Genomic DNA, 18486 nt, shown 5'->3' on the forward strand with positions numbered 1-18486 from the left:
AATACAAAGAAACCTAAAGAAGTCCCACATGCCCAGAATGCCTGGAAGTCCCAGGCCACCCCCAGTAGTCCCTGTTTATACCAACTGTTGTGGCGTAATAATTAACAGTGCCCCTGTTCATCTCAATCGTGTTCTGGTTGAGAAGTCAAGAAGTGCTGTCTTGCTACAGAAGGAAGTAAAGGACAAAAGGGGAGTAGCAAGGGGTGGGGTCAGGGTAGACTTCGGAGGATCTTCAGATCACGTTAAGAAGTTTCAGCTTTATGTGAGGAATTTCAGAGTCTTTGAAAGAATTTCTTCAGGATAATCACATCATTCCATTTGCCTTTTTTAAAAGAAAGACACAACTGCATGAGAATGAATAACTTTTATAGAATAAAGCATTCACCCACACCAAAAAAACTAGAGGTTTGTAATATCTAGAACTGACAAGGAATTACTACCTAGATTTCTTTTAAAATTCTTAGAAATTAGAAATGAAAAAAAAAATGTAAAACACTCAAGAGGCAAATCATTTGAAAGGGTATTTCCCAGAACAAGAAATCCAAACAGGGAAGAAGCACAAGGAAAGAGGTATGCATAATTGAGATGTACCGATAAAAGAGAGGAAGAAAAAAGAAAGGTGCTTGCCCTAAAAGTTATGAGATGGATGCAGATTGAAACAGCAAAATACCATCTTACACACATCCAGCAGAAGTAGAAAATCCAGTGGTATTGATTGCTAGGGACTCTTGAATCACATATTAAGCAAATATTTGCTGCAAATCTATCATGTGCCAGGCACAGTGGGACACTGAGGACACAGACAACATTTCTGCCATGATAATTTAACTAGAGAAGATAAATAATAAACAGGACAAGTAAGGCTAATGAATACCATGTAAAATGGTAACAAGTACCTATTAGACGGAAAGGGTTTAAGAATGTCAGAAGAGAGGGACCACAAATATGGGGTTCAGAGGATCCTCAATGAGGAGCTGAACTTTGACTAAAGACCTAAAGAAAGTGAAGGAGAAACTCTCCACATATTTGGAGGCAGAACATTCCAGGTAGAGAAAACAGCAAAAGCAATGGACCTGTTGAATAGGTAGTTGACTGTCGCCAAGTCGAAATGGATCTATGGAAGTTGGATGGGGAGGATATGTCCTAACATAACTGTACAGATGCATATTCCAAGAAAAGTCAGGGGTTAGGGGGATGAAAGAAGACAGAGAAAATGAACACTATAAATAAGATTAAAGAAGGGAGGGTACTTAGTCACAGACTAACAATAAGTGTACTAACAACTCACATCTGCCACATGAGGTCAACGACCATAGTGACAACCAGAGCAAAGGTACCCAGGTTATGGGAAAAAGAAATGAATGAAGAAATGAAATGTGGGGTCTAAGCTAGGTGGGAGAGGGAATAGAGACCAGAGCTGAGAGAGAGAAGCTACAGACCTTTAAATGACCAGAGATCGCAATAAGACCAAAGAGCAGGTATCAAAGGAACACTTCCTGCAGGGGAAGAAACTCAGAGCTTCTGAAGATCAGTGACCTGAACTGACTACATGGTCCAAGGTATAACACTAAAGGTAAAGTGGAGGAGGTCACTGTGCTGAAGAGGTCATCCAGCCTAACGACAGGGCAATGGACATGAAACGTGGCCAGTACAAAGCAGGTTTACTCCAAGTACTTCCATGGTTCAGAGCATATGTCAGAACTCAACAACAGCCTAGATGCCTTTGTTACTGCTATTATTGTAAATCATCATGGTTTTCTTAACAGCTCAAGGAAATATAAAATTATGTGTAGAAGAGAATATCTTAGAAAGTAACTAAATATTATCTTGCAAAAATAGTACCATCCAAGTGCTGTCCCCAACCTGGCATATACTTAACTCTATGATGTTTGAAAGACGTTTGAAAGGATAGTAGTAGATATACCACTACTTAAATGTTTTTCCTCTTGTTGATTGACATGCAGGTGCTTCTCTACCTTTACCTATTTGTTGCTCTTGTATTTTAACAGAAAATTTCAGAAAGGAGGTAGAAATAAATTTTCCATCCTAATTTGGGAGGTGGACAAGATGAAGAAGGGAAGGATAAAGAGTGTCCTAGCGGGAAGGTGGCCAAACAGCCCACATACATGCATTATATACATGCACTGAGAAATTGAGACAGGTAACATTAAATTAAAAGGAATTAGCATCCAAACTGTTTCCATTTTATTTTACACAAAGCAATCTAGGCTTATAAGTTTAAAAGACAACCTAGAAGATCTTTATTCAGGGTACTTTCCTCTAATATATAGCACAATACCATTGGAGACGTGTTTGACCAAATAGCTGAAATTTTCTTAAATGCTTATGCTTTTAATAGGAATTTAAAACTTCAATCTTTCTCCCTGAATGTAACCTTACCCTACCATTTGAAAGTATTTGGAAATGGAAAACATACATTGCAGCCAACCTGCATTTGATCATCAGTGTTTCTTGCTTTTGGGGGACGACTGTTTTCCACCACCTGACCCCCAGGGGAGGCAGGGGAGTCCAAACCTCCATACGCAAGAGGCCTCCTCCAACTCCATCTCATAAGGTTGTTCAACCTGAGCTGCAGGAAGAATACTTCAGGGGGAAAGTCCAGCCTAGAAGACAGTTCAGGCCCAGGGAAAGCCGGACCCAAGTGGCACAGGATTTGGTGTGAGTCAAAACACGGAAGCTGGGAGGCTGGTGTGATTCAGTTACTAACTCTGCACTCGGGAAACCATGCTTTCTTGTGAGTAAGCCCTGGCCGAGATAATGAAAGTATAAAAATATGTTTGCACAATGGTCATTGAAGTTGAGTGTTTTTCATCTTGTTTGCTAGTCTGCTGGCTAAACAGGAAGTTTTTTGCAGGATGCTCCCATATCCTCTGTTCACAGTAACAACTTTAGCACTTTGCTTTCCTCTTCTCCCACGAGACACTTAATGTTTCCGCCTTAGGCCCTGGACATGGTTGCAGATTTCCTGCAGGCAGCTAAGATTCCTTAACTCTTTACGGGTCAGTCCTACTCCATGGAAGAGTCACAAGGAGCCACACATAGGTAGGCCCAATTCACTGATGACATGCCTCCAGGAAGACCAGAGCTGGTGGGCACACCAAACTTTGCCAATCGTGACCAGTAGTCTAGAGCAATCTCTACAACAGGGTGCTTAGCCTAGTTCCTGGTCCTAGACAGAAGGATAAATGATTCACTCAGGTTAATGATGAAAGGCAGCTCTCCCTCCAGGCCTTCTCTTGGCACCTGGAGATCATCACAAGGGCTAAATGCTATTGTTATTTAAAGATGATGGAAATTGATTAAGCCAGTGGGCGAAGGTCAGATTATATTAACACCCAGTGTGATTACATCGACAGCTGCCAAGGTTCTTCTAAACCAAACTCCTAGTCATCTGGTCATATCTGATCTTAAGTTCTGTCCTTGTGGTTCAGGATGGTGTAGTGATTAAGGGCATGGACTTGGAGTACGGGGGCCCCACATTTCAATCCAACACTTTTATCTATATAGCGTTGAGGAAATTTGTTCATTTTTCAGGGGTCTCTTTTTTCTTTACCTTTAAAATAGAAATAATAATTGTATGTGGTTGAATCATAATTTTAAAAAATATTTGTACATTAAACCCTACATAGTCTTTTTATAAACATTAAGGAGTACTATCTAAGCTCCTGGCATACTGATAATGCCCATTAGAATTTAATCAAACAAATAATTTGTACTATTATCATGTTTTATCATTTTTCTTTCTATCGTTTTTGAGTATTTATGACATTTAGATCTGTTAATCACACTCTAGAAAGTAAGATCCTGTCCAGGCATGATGGTGCGTGCCTATAAATCCCAGTGGCTCAGGAGGTCGAGGGAAGAGGATTATGAGTTCAAAGGCAGCCTCGGCAACTTGGTGAGATCATAAGCAACTTAGCAAGACCCTGTCTCAAAATAAAATATAAAAAGGGCTGGAATGTGACTCAGAGGTTAAGGACCCCTGGGTTCAATCCCTGGTACCAAGAAAGAAAGAAAGAAAGAAAGAAAGAAAGAGAGAGAGAGAGAGAGAAAGAAAGAGAGAAAAGAAAAGAAAAGGAAATAAAAGAAAAGAAAAGAAAAAGGAAGATCCCAGAGGACAGGGTCTTTTATCTATCTGTTCACTCCTGCATTCATTCCTGGAATAATTCCTGATACATAGTTTGTCCTCAATACATATTTACTATATGAATGAATAAGTTAATAACATTAAGATAAAGATATCAAGGTAGAATTGACCACCAGGTTGAAAATCCTGAGCTATTTTCTTTTAAGTGGAGGACCTATGTGTTGAAGTAGTCATTTTAGCCCAGGTGGGCAGGTACATTTTCAAGATGGCGGGAGAGATCCGTTTCTGAAAGCCTTCATCTCTGAAGATCTCGTCTCTCCCCAAAATGTCAGTCACCATCCAACTAATGAAGCGACTGAAGCTGAAAGAAGGGCTCTGTTTGAATAACACAAACCAGCATAGATGCCACTTCATTGGTCCCTAAAAACTCACGGCAGTGATGCCTTATGCAGATGCAAAAACGTGCGTTTAATTTCAATCTTCATCTTCTCGCCTTGTCTTCTGCCTGGTTTCTTTCTTTTCCATTACTACAAGAAAAGGACAGAGCAGTTCTAAAGTAAAGATATTTTTTTCCTTCAGAATGTACAGCATAAAAGGTCTTAAACCTGACCCTTCAGCAACTATGTAGTAGCATGGACTGAATGTTAACAGAAATTAGAAGCAAGACCGATTGGGCATGGAATTTCAGCAGTATTTTGAATCTGCAACTAAAATGGTATTGATAGTTTTAATAAACAAAATAAAATGCAGATCATGACTTCTCATTCACTAACTACAGGGTCTTTAAGGAAGGACATGGACAGAACACCGTGTCTATTAGAAAGTCAGGATGGCACAGGCAGACACAGAGTGCAGGAGACCAGTGAGCTCGCTCAGAGACATGCCACCTGGTTCCAGTCCTGGGTTCATTACAAACTAGCTGTGAGACACTGGAAGAATGGCCCCAGCTAAGTTCCCCAGTGAATTAGGTGAGATAAGACACAAGAAGCACCTGGCACGATACGAGGGAGGGCAAACACAATGAATGTCATCTTTCACTGATAATACGTATGTCATAAAGATAACATCTAGTTCAGAAGAGACGTGTTCGGAAGGACAAGATCATCAAAACCCTTTCTTCTTTTTTGCTTTGTTCCCAATTTACATCATTTCCCTTTAAATTGTATCAGTCCTGAGGTATCTAGATTCTTACTGAGCTGAAAGCAAGTTCAATGTTTCAGATACGGCATGACTGTTCATGCTCAAAAATAAAAGAGCAGCAACAACAACAATAAAGAAAAACTTTTTGATGACATCCACCGGAAATCTTGAAACTTTGCTTCGTGTCTTGACCATCTTCCTGCTTCAATAAAGATTCTCATGAGACTCTTGGGAGAATAAAGTCAAACAAACTTGGGAGTGAGCTGAGCACTCACTTGTGTGGGGAGGATGTTGTTTATATTTTAGATCCTGTTTTCATCCTGGTTGAAGTGCTGCTGTTACCAGGTGCTTCTCCCCACTCTGTTATCGGCTCCTCCTCAGGGCTCGGCCTGCTGGAAGCAGCTTCCTGTAGCCTCTGTGAGAAACTAGATGCTAAAGAATAGAAGGGAGCCTGTCAAAGGTTATCTTCCACTTAGGTTCCAGTTTCCACGCCTGCCAAGGTTGAGCGCGCTCTGGTAAGGCCATGGGCCACCTAAGAGGAGCAGAGTTCTTGCTGACAGAGAGGCTGAGAAGGAGCAGGGGAGATGGCAGGGAGTGGGACCTGAGATACTAAGGGAATTCCCACACTCAGATGCCGCAGACGCTGATAAAGTACAACGCGTAACCTTCCTGGGGAAAGCAATAGTAGATGACACGTCATACGGTGACTCCCAAATTGCTTTGTGCTGCTCCCAAGAACAACTTGGATTTAGTTCTCCCAGAGCGAATCGATCTGTGGTATCCTACTTCCAAGGAAAAATGTCATTATCTCCTCAGCTAATTGATTAATCTCCAAACATAATTTTATATTTGATAATTGACTAATCTCAATGGGTCCATTTTACTCCAAAACTCCATGGCAATTCACCAGCTCATCAGAAAGCAAGGACACCTAGTTGTACACCTAAACCTCCTGACTCAGCATTGCACGCCTTAAAGCCAAAAGGAAACTCCACCTCTGCCCAATTCTACCTCTGTGCTGGGGAGATTAGCAGGTGGGCAGAGAGAGGACCAAAAACTGGCAACAGAACATGGACGAGATGCTGGAGCCCAGATGGACATCTCGATGCCTGCCCACAAAGAAGCAGCATCTCTCTGTAGACCTCTTACTTAAGGAAGTGAGTTACTACGGGGGTGTCCTCTGAGTTATCAGTTATTGACGGTAAAGCAAAGACTTGACTTAGGACTGGGGAAAATATCACCCATTACACTTCCTCTGGACCAGGCTCAGCTATTTCCTCTCCACTACTCATGACTTCCTTCCAGGCAAGACAGTGTCCAGCAACAGTCCTCTAATTCCCAGACGGGCCCATGCTACCCCAACCAGTTCACTGATTTCCAGGGCAAACCACAAATGGCAACCAACCTTCCAAAAAGCAGAGTGGGCATGAGTAGTCATTTTCCCATGATTGCTAAGTTAGGGGGAAAACAGGGTAGAAAGGGGATTAAAGGAAGGGATACCATTTCTTTGAATCATTATTGTGGCCCATTTATATAGATCTCAGAAAGCACAGATTTGGAAAATACATAGAACTGCTCTTACTTGAAATCAGCTTTTCTGGATTCCTGTAGAAACCTTCCCTGAACCCCTAAAGATGATTACTTCCCAGTATTTGAATAAAACCAAGAAGTTTCTAGGCCACAAGGGAATTTGGAACTAACTCTTCTTGCTAACTCTACCTAGACTATGTCTAGGAAAAGCCATATTTCCAGTAGAGAGATTTTAGAGCCTCCAAAGTAAGTGAGAAAAAAATAAATTAAGTTTTTTTAAAAAAACAAGTAAGTCTCACTACTCTTAAAATATTAATCAAAAAAGAAAGAAAATGATCCTGGTTTCTGCTCACACTGGCTTTAATAATTAAAGCTTACCTGAAGCTCTGGTCAAAAATATATTGAACACAAGATTCTAACACTCCACATTTACCAATTTATGCTTTTGAGTTAGGATCTGACTGCAGAAAAGTATTTATTGAGTGTCTAACATTTCCAGGCACAGAGATGTTAAGAATACAGTGCCTGTCCCCCAGTATTTCAAGTTCAATTTTGCTAAAACCAAAAATTGTCCTGGAATATTTGGGGTATCAAAATTAACAATGGTAGTAACAGATTATAAACCACAAGGAAAGCTTTAAAATCCATGAAATGGAATAAAGAAAGAAGTGATAGAGATGGGAGGAGAGAGAAGTAAGTAAAAGTTCTCCTTAACATTAGAAGAAAGTTTGTTCTTCTAGCTTGTTCTTAACAAAAGAAGAACCAGTGTAGAGGAAAAAGGATTTTTTAAAATTCTCTTTTATCATCCACCACAGCGATAATTGTTACAGAGGCAAATTATCAATGAATGATAAAACTACCAGGTGAAAGTTTAACAAGGAAAAAAAAAGATATTTAGATAGATTTAAAATATTTTTCCCCATAAGATGCTTATTAAGTGCAAAAGGAAACACAGTAATTTTACAGTGGAGAAAACCTGGCAAGTATCACCTTAACCAAAGGGGTTGAAAAGAACATCACCAACCATAAATAGGCATTGTGTGCCTCTTGTTAGGTTGTACCGAGAAAGACACAACATCATAGCTGGGGTATTCCTGGAAAAAAACTAACAAATCTAGTCATGAGGAGAGTACAGACAAACATAAACTGAGCTGTGGTCTACAAAATAAATGACCTGCGTATATCAAAAATGTCAAGGTCATGAGACAGAAAGACTGAATGAACTATTTTATATTGAAGGAGAATAAAGAGACATGAAAAGTGGGATATAATTGTGATCCTAGATTGGGTACTGAACTATGATATTTTTTTCTTTTGAAATAAAAGATGTTATGGAGAAATGCTGAATTTGACAACATTCATGAGTCAGATCTGGGATCACAGCATTTTCTCTGGAAGATCAAATCGTAAATATTTTAAGCTGTGTGGGCCATATGATCTCTATTACAGTAATTTAACTCTGCCACTGTAAGGAGAAGTAGCAGTAGACATTCCATATACAAATGAGCAGGGCTGTGTTCCAATAAAACTTTATTTACAAACATAGGTGCTGAGCCACATTGGCCAACAGTAAGAAGACATGATAGCCTTAGATCAATGCTGACTTCCTAGTTTGTTAATCGTACTGTGGTTATATACGAGGATCCTTATTTTTTAGAAACATGTACAAAAGACATGTTTGCAACTTACTCCCACAGAGTTAAGAGAAAGAGAGGACAAATGATAAATAAATGTGGTCAAATTTACTATTCCAAAAATTTTCTTTAAGTCTGAAATAATTTTTTAAAAGATTAAAAACAAAAAGGAAACATCATGAGAGAGAGTAATTTCTTGAAACAGAACCCATAATTAGCATTACTATCCATCATAAAAAGGTTAGAGTTTGATAAGCAAAGGAATGAAGCAATTCCCTAGTTAATTAGTTTACTGAAGGAGGGACATCCAGGACAGGTGGATTTAGGAAGTTGAAAATCAATTATGGTGGAAGCCCACTTAGAATAAGACCAAATAAGGAGGACACTTGAGAAGCAGCAGTTTGACAACAGAAGGACACAAAATTACCAGCTGGGAGATACTGGGGACAAAATTTCCCCTAGGATTACCTTTCAAGACCAACCCACACTAAATGACTTCCACTTTCTTACAGGACACAGTGTTTTGTTTTCTTTTGGTACTGGGGATTGAACCCAGGGGCACTTAACCACTGAGCCACATCCCCAGCCTTTTTTTATATTTTATTTAGAGGCAGGATCTCTCTAAGTTGCTTAAGCCCTCACTAAGTTGCTGAGGCTGGCTTTGAACTTGCGATCCTCCTGCCTCAGCCTCCTGAGCTGCTGGGATTACAGGTGTGTGCCACCGTACTCAGCTACGGCCATAATTTTAAATGATGTCCCACAGCACAATTTCCATAAATGTTCCACGCACCATGCACTGTGTTCAAAATGCATAACTCTGAAGGGAAGTTATTTCTACATTTTTACTTTCTGGGCTCTCACATCATTGGGGTTGTCTGGGCATTTCAAAATCCACAGGAATATTTTACATTATACAAAGAACTGCCAAACATTACAACCAAAGGTCTTCCAGATTCATGAATCAATTATGTGGATAAGAATAATGAGATTGTGAAAATAAAAAATCTTCACATCTGGGTTGGTTTCCAAAGCAATACTTGGAACCCTAATCAAAATTTGGGCAAGCATTCTGATACTTTTTAAAAAATAATTAGATATGCAATAGGTTAACCTGCACTTTGGTAAGGTAACAAGGGAAACCCAAAACTGGGTGGGTGGATATGGCAAAGGTTAACTTCTCATTGATGCCAATTTTCACCCTCACGGCTCCCAGGGCTTCTGCTGCCCTGGAGGAGAGATCTCGAAAGTCATGGAAGGTCATTTCTGACGAGACATGAAAGTGAACAACATCACTTCTACCCGCACCTCCTTTGCCAGAACTGGTCAACAGATTCTACTAAAGGCAAGGAAACAGCCTTGGGAATCAGAAGCAAGGATGAACAGTTATTTTGTAAGCACTGAATATGGCTGCCAAAAACTCTCTTCTAACCGTTTTAGTAAAACTCCCATGTATCAGTGAGCCTTTCATCACTGTTACAAAATACAAGAGAAAAGTCACTTAAAAGAGAAACTTTTTATTTAGGCTCAGTTTCAGAGATCTCAGTGCATGGATAGCCCACTGTTTCTGGGCGCGCGGTGGGCAGAGCAGGGTGTGAAGGATGGGTTACAGCAGAGAAGCTCACCTTCTGATGGTTGTGAGGCAGGACACAAGATGAGGATCCCCAGGGAATGCCCCCAAGAGCTCATTCCCTTCAACCTGGTCCCACCTCTGTAGTTGCCACCATCACCCACCCAGCTCTGAATGCATCCGTCAATCAATCCACTGAGGAGGTGACAGCCCTCATGGTCTAATCACTCCCAAAGCCCCACCTCTGAACATTGCTGCAGTGGGGACCAAACCTTCAGTGCATGAGCCTTTGGGGATAATTTCAGATTCAAACCATAACATCCTAGAAGAAGATCTGCAAGCAATCAACAAACTTATGAAAAAATGTTCACCATCTTTAGTAATAAGAGAAACGCAAATGAAAACTACCCTAAGATTTCATCTCGCCTCAATTAGAATGGCGATTATCAAGAATACATGCAAAAATAGGTGTTGGTGAGGATGTGGGGGAAAGGGTACACTCATACATTGCTGGTGGAATTGCAAATTGGTGCAGCCACTCTGGAAAGCAGTATGGAGATTCCTTAGAAAACTTGGAATGGAACCACTATTTGACCCAGTTATCCCACTCTTCTGTTTATACTTAAAATCAGCATACTACAGAGACACAGCCACATCAATGTTTATAGCAGCTCAATTCACAATAGCTAGACTATGGAACCAACCTAGATGCCCTTCAATAGATGAATGGATAAAGAAACTGTGGCACATATACACAATGGAATATTATTCAGTCATAAAGAAGAATAAAATTATGGCATTTGCAGATAAATGGATGGAGTTGGAGAATATCGTGCTAAGTGAAAGAAACCAATCCCAAAAAAAAACAAAGGTCAAATGATTCCTCTGATAAGTAAATGATGATACATAAGCAGGGTGGGGGCAAGAATGGAGGAAGGATGGATAGTATAGAGGAAAATGAGGGCTGGGGAGGGGGTGGGGAGGAAGGAAAGATAATAGAATGAGACAAACATCATCACCCTACGTACATGTATGATTATACATGTGACTCTACTTCATGTACAACCAGAGAAACAAAAGTTGTGCCCCATTTGTGTACAATGAATCAAAATATTTTTTTAAAAGATGGCTGTTAAATAGAGAATGGAATTAGATACCCACCCAGGCTACTCCACAGCACAGCTCTTCAACCAACAAAGCTTTTAGGGCATTCCCTTGCCCGTTCTAAACCTAAGGCAAACACTATAAATGTCCCAGTGTGTTTGGTACTAAATCTCTAGCCCTCGAGAACATTCATGGAAAGTTTTCTTCGTGACAGAAATGAGTGGGAGAGGTGCTTTTGTTGTTCTCAGTGATGTCAGGGGTGGAAGGAATAGTGTATGTGGGGGGGAGGAGTGGCTTTTCATTACTATTGTCACCGGGTTTGGAAAACTACTCAGCAACAAGTAAACAGAATACCACTGTCACCATAGTAATACTTTAAGAAAAAAACATCTCAGAGAGAAAGAAGCTAGATTTCTGACATTCCAAGTGTGAAAGGAAGCAATGTGACGTCCGAGAGTCGGAAATAAACAGTTCCTTGGTCGGGGTCATTTGATACACACCGAGGTCACCTCGAAAGCTATCAGAACTGGAAAATAAATGAAATTAAAATTGTTTTAAGTGATATCCTGCATCTGAGAGCTGCTCACAATCACGTGAAGACCTGAGCCTTTTATTTCTTTTCTCCCTCTTTCAAAAGTCCTCAGTAGTACCACGTTATGCTGAGACAGGCCTCGAATTCAGGAAAACACAGGAATTCTAGAATGATTCCCAAACAAACGCAGGGCTCTGGATATGGACACCACCTGCTGAAGATCCCAGGAAGGTTGTTTGCTCAAAGACACAAAAATAGAAAGTCATTACCTGAGGAAAATGAGACGAACTGTGAGGAAAATCCTTCCTGGCCTACGTGAAGCAAAGGAAGTAAAACAAGCTTTGCCTCGAAAGCCGAGGGTTCCCAGGGTGTATCATGCACGGCCCGAGGGGGATGGTGGTTTCATGGTGTTAAACACTTATAAAGAAAACCCAGCTTACCTTATGATTCAAAGAGTTCCAGGAAGGCTTCTCTCTATCAGCAGATCAGACACCCCGAGACACCGCCGTGAGACTCTCCTTTTTAATGAGCCTCACCTCTCTAGGTAAGTCCTCTCTACCTCCACTGCTCTCTCCTGGTCACAAGCACACACAGGCTGGCAAGGTATCCTGTGTCATTGTGAGTGATTAGTTGGAATATGTTTTTAATATATACTTCATCTTGCAAATGGGAAAGGTTGTAGTCAAAATAAACCAAAGGGGAGAGAGACGAGAAAGAGCAGAAAACACTGACAGCCAACGTATTGCTGCCACTGGGTCTTTGCACTGCTTCCTCTGCTTGGAAAACTCATCCCCAGTCCTGCCTGTGCTTCATCCTTGGAACCTGAGTGCCACTCTCTCCTCTTCACAGAGGCCTGCCCTCTGGCTTGTGGACTATGGTTCGCCTGCCACCTTCCTTACCACAACACAGTCTCTTACTTCTTCTCATTTTAAAACTTATGTTCTTATCATTATCTTAAATAATCTTACCTAGCTCTTCATTTTTCTGATTGCCATCTACATCCCCCCTGTTAACTGTAGGGTAATTGTCTGGTGTATGTAAGGATCTCATCAGCTCCATGTTAATCCTCAGCACACAGAACCAGGGATAAAACTTAACAGGTGCTCAAAAAATATGTGTTGGATGAGTCAATCAACCAGTTATTTTAGGTATCCCAATATTATCTGATTATGGTTTTATTAATAATTAATATGCAGTTTATTATTATTGGTGCTCTGACCTTTTAAAACCCCACCATCCTATCCCTGGATCACTCCTTTCTTTCTTTCTTTTGTGGTACTTGGAGTAGAACTCAGGGGTGCTCTACCACTGAGCTACGTCCCCAGTCCCTTCTTTTATTTCATTTTGAGACAGGGTCTCCTTAAGTTGCTCAGGCTGACCTCGAACTTGTTACCCTCCCACCTCAACCCTGGGATTACAGGTGGGTGTCAGTGTATCTGGCTCCTGGATTACTTCTAATGATCAATGCTGAATTGATCCTTAATCTTATCATAGTAATGGTTTCAAAGGAGTTTGAAATTTAAATGCGATTATGTGAGGATTGAGAGCTGGATTCTTAAGGAATTGGAAACAAGACGTGTCTTTCAGAGCTGAAGACACTAGCTTTAGACACCAGCTTGTCTAATTATGACTATAAAGAAGAGAACCCTAAAATAGACTGTGCCTACTCACCTAAATGAGTGAGAAATGAAGCAATAATGATTCCTGCACCTCAGGCTGAAGGGACCGTGTGGATTTCAGGTATTCTGATGCGTGAAGCAAAAGTGAGCTCCTCTTTCTTGGGTTACCTTGTCCACTGTATGTGCAGACATAATGGAGGAGAACTTGAAAATTGATACTTGGCAGAGAAAATAAGCTCCCCTGGAAGTTTGCTTTCTTTGTAAAGAGATGAAAGTTATAACTTCATTATTTCTTGGAGAGAATGAAAACCTGAGGAGCTGTAGGGTGGGGAACAGTGTAAATCTCTCCTTTTCATAGTTCATTCCATCTGCACAATGAGCCGCTAAAGCTTTGGGTTTGCTAATGGATTATGGCTGTTGTGGCAGAAAGTCATTTTGTTTTGTTTTTTTTAAATAATGCCTGAGCCATTTGCTGGTAAATGGATGGAACTGGAGACTATCATGCTAAGTGAAATAAGCCAAGCCCCCAAAATCAAAGACCAAATGTGTTCTCTGATAAGAGGATGATGATACATAATGGGGGGTGGAGACCGGTGCGGGAGGCAAGAGAAGAATGGAGGAACTTTGGATGGTGTAGAGGAAAATGGTGCTGGGGGATGAGGGAAGGAAAGATAGTAGACTGAGACAGACGTCATGACCCTATGTACATGTATGATTACATGAATGGTATGAATCTACATCGTGCACGACCATAGAAATGAAAAGTTGTACCCCATTTGCATACAATGAATCAAAATGCAGTCTGTAAACATAAAAATTTTAAAAATATTGAAAAATAATATACACACAATGGAATATTATTCAACCATAAAGAAGAATAATATTATGGCATTTGCAGATAAATGGATGGAATTGGAGAATATCATGCTAAGTGAAATAAGCCAATCCCCAAAAAACCAAAGGCTGAATGTTTTCCCTGATAAGTAGATGATGATATATAATGGGGGTTGGGGGGTGGGGAGTGAGATAAAAATGGAGGAACTTAGATTAAGTAGAGGGAAATGAGAGGGAGGGGGGTATGAAAAATGGTGGACTGAGATAGGCATCATTACCCCTATGTACATGCATGATTACATGAATGGTATGAATCTGCATCATGTACAACCATAAAAATGAAATGATGTACCCCATTTGTGTACAATGAATCAAAATGCAATCTGTAAAAATAAAAATCAATCAATCAAAACACACACAAAAAAAATTAGAAAATTAGAAAACACACACACACACAAAAAAATACCTGAACCTAGTTTTCATCAACATAAAGGTAAGCCTGGAAATGGAAGAGCGATAGAAAGTTCTCAAGGTTTTCGTCTCTGTGAGTTCCAAGGAAAGTCCTTCTCCTCCCTGAATCTCCTTAGCCTCTCTCAACTTCCTCTTTCCCGCTTAGCCTGAAACCTTCACATAAGCAGGTACCTTTAGACGTTTCAGTTTTTAACCTTTGAAGATTCCCTTTGTCATTAGATCAATTATTCTTCCAGAAATGTATAATTTGATGAAGACACAGGAATCGAAATTGCTACTTTTGTTTTTTAAAAAAAAATACTAATGATAATATGCTGAAGCAGAGAACAGACGGGTAGTGTCTTGGTGCCCATTTGACATCCTGAAAATCACCTGTCTGGAAGCAAGACAGCAAAAGAACTGTCATTTTCTTGTTTAGAGGATCCAAATCAACTCGGTGTTTAGTTCATCTTGAACAGGAGAGAGGAAAGGAAACTAATACCCTCTCCCTCCTTCTCCACAAACTGGGTGCTGAGCCTTCACCCTCAGCCCCGTCACCTCCCTGACACCACCGTGAAGTGTCACCGTCAGTCCAGTTACCTGTGCGAGTGTCCTCGCCTCTGGGAGTCTCAACCAGCATGAGACGGAAGGGAGGGTTAATTTGTCCTATGAGCCCCAAAGCCTGTCTCAAACAAGCCTTATACCCAACAAGAGGAAAATCTGTCCAGTGGGAAACACGAAAAGCAGAAATCACTATGGGAAAGACGGATAGACACGGCTGCGTAAAGCTCCACCTACCAAAAGATAAATAAGTAAATACCTGGCAGCACACAGTCATCAGGAGACTGAAAGACATCTTCCTCCAGGTTTTCGTTTTCATATGACACAGGGAGGAGACACTTGTCTATGAAAGAGAAAACAAATTAATATCCAATGGGGAAAGACTATTACAAATCAATTAATGAAAGATAACAACCTTACTGGAGAAAATGAGAAGGATGAAATAGAAGCAAATAATGTTATCAATGTTTCTGTAAATATTTACTATCTATTTAGCTTAATTCCAACAATTTTGTACTTTAATAAAATGTTCTAAACATCAAAAAAATAACAATAGATATAAGTAGTGAAAGGTATATACAAAAGTATCCAAGTTACCTGAGAACAAAGATGATGATCAGAGCCACACAGATTAAGAAGAAAGACGAGCAAACCCTTCCGTTGGCGAGTATTTGAGAAAGGAGAAACTTACATGCTTGTGGAGAAATTGTAAATTGGGACACTCTTTCTGAACAGATGGGTGGCTATGGTTAATATTAATGTATTATATACTTGACAATTGCCAAAGGAATAGGTCTTGTAACAAAAAATTGTTAAGTATATGAGGTGATAGATACTTTAGCCTGATTTAACCCTTTCACGATGTATACATATACCATGTTATACAACCTAAGCATATGCAAGTTTTATTTGTCAACTCTGTCTTGATAACATATTTTAAATATGCATGCCTTGAGTCAGTAGCCTGACATTTAGAATTCAACCTGAAGGTTAATGATAGAAAAGGTCACTAAGATAACATAAAAATTAATGATAGTAATACTGATAATACATTTTAAAAGTGGATCAATAGGCAATTGGTTGAATTATAAAGGCACAAAAATGGATTCCTTTATTAAGAAGGATGCTGTGAGTACATGTGTTTTTCATTTCCATTCTATTTTTCTATCCTATTAGAATTTTGTGCATATGCATTTCAGAGTCAGGGAAAATAAATTAACATTTTATCATTTTCTAAGCAGTCTCCCTTATTTTATTCCCACAGTCTCATGTCCAATGAAGCTATAGTTTCACATTCCACGTTAAAAGCAGTTATTTCCCACTGTGCAGATGAATTTCTTTAAATTATTTAAAAGAAAAAAAAGAGCCAGGCATGGCAGCAACAGACCCGGAATCTTAGCGACTTGGGAGGCTGAGGCAGGAGGCCGGAGAGTTGGAAGCCAGCCTCAGCAACTTAACGAGACCCTGAGCATCTTAGTGAGACCCTTTCTTAAAATAAAATATAAAAAGGGGCTGGGGATGTGGCTCGGTGGTTGAGCACCACTAGGTTTAATCCTTGGTACCAAAAAATCAGTAAATAAATAACTAAGGCAGGCTACCCAGATGTTTGAGTCCATCCATCAGATTAGAAAGAAGACATCTTTTAAAAATTCAGTTCCCCTGGAGCATCTTCCAGATCCTTCCAAGGACTGCGCCCGTCAGCGCTCTGCAGAGAGTCGGGGAGATTTGCTTCTGCAGCTGGGTGCTTCCAGGCCCCGTGGACGGACACCTCCTGCTCTTCCCCGGCCCGGCCTTTGGTGTGGGCAGGAAGGAAAGGGCTGACAACTTTCTCGTCTTTATGGAAGGCAGACTTTATTTCCAGCTCTCAGGTCAAGAGGTGGCGGAAAGAAAACAAAACCACCAAGAGATAAAGGCTAAAAATAACGTCCTGCACAGTGAATCAGCCCAGTCTGGGACCCTGAAGGCAGCCACAGGCCAAGGATGTGCGTAGGGCTGCATCTGCGTCATCCTGCACAGGTGGTGGTGAGCGGGATCAAAACGCCCGGGCTGGAGAGGAAGGCCTCTGAAAACAGGTGTGCTGGAGGGAAGGCGTGGGGAGGGGAGAGGAAAGGGCCATGGAAACAGGCCTGGGCCCCGAGCCCAGCCGCTTTCCCAGCAGGTCACCTCGGGGAGAGCCCAAGGGCTGGGCACAGACTCGGAAGGAGCTAAATTTGATGTGGGGTTTTGTGGTTTGGGTGATGCACTTCGAGTTTAAAATAGAAATAGATGTGTTTATGCGGTTGAACTCTCTTCTCTTGGAATTGTCACCTGAGAAGAAAGAGACCTATGATTCACAGAGATTTCCTATTTTATCAGAAGCGGCGGGAGAATGGGTTTAAACAGCATCACACCGAAGACGTCGGTGCTGGACTTTGATGGTGACCGTAAGGATGATCTTCTTTATTTACGCAGCCCTGAGGTTGGGTGGTTAGCAATATTCTCCTTTGGACTTACACCATCCTCCTAGGTGATGGATAGGGAGGTTACTATTCATTGTATTTTTCAAGTTAGGATACCGAGGCCCGAGTGAAAGGATTGTGTTTGCCCTCCTGGCGCAGTAATGATTACACAGGTGGTGGACGCACACCTGAGTCATTGGGGAACATGCCCCTGCAATGCTGGCCTTAGGAGCTGAGAGCTAATGCAGAGCCTCAGAAGTCCAAGGAAGACTCTACTGAATTTAATAACAAGTTGGGGAGCGGAGCAACACTCCTTTACTACGCTTTCCCACCTGTCTGCTCCCTGTCTTCACCTGGACGTCCAGTTGGTACTAGACACCTTTCTCAGAAATGAGAAGGGTCAGCTTTCTCTCTCCTCCTCCCTCCCTCTCTGTTAATGGCATCCCCAATTTTCCCGGGACCCCAGGATCAGATGGCATCCAGTCCCTCCATCCCCTTGCCTTCTAAGTTCAGTCAACCCTGCTTGCTCCACCACCTGAAAGATCCTCATGTTTGTCTTCTTTCATATACTAATACTGTCTGTTTTTCCTTTCATCTAGACAAATGGCAGTAGCTTCTTCCCTCTTCTCACTACCTCCGGGTCTATTCCAGCTCCAAATGAGCTCAGGCACCGTTTCAGCCTCTCTTCCCTCAAATGTGACCTAATTATAATCTTAACCAGCACAGTATCTTTTGCTTGCCACATAATACAATCTAAAGGCACCGGCCATGGCATTTGAGACCACTTGTGGTCTCCAGTTGTACATACACAAAGATCCCAAAATTAACACTGAAAGATGATTTTCCCTTAAAATGTTCTCACAGCGCCATATTTGTCTGAACAGATTCCCACATCTCCCTTCCTTGACTACAGAAACATTCACAGACCAGTCCATGAGTCCTCTACTTGATGAAGAACCCCAATTCTTT

The sequence above is a fragment of the Sciurus carolinensis genome, chromosome 3 (assembly GCF_902686445.1).
Source record: "Sciurus carolinensis chromosome 3, mSciCar1.2, whole genome shotgun sequence".
Taxonomy (NCBI): Eukaryota; Metazoa; Chordata; class Mammalia; order Rodentia; family Sciuridae; genus Sciurus; species Sciurus carolinensis.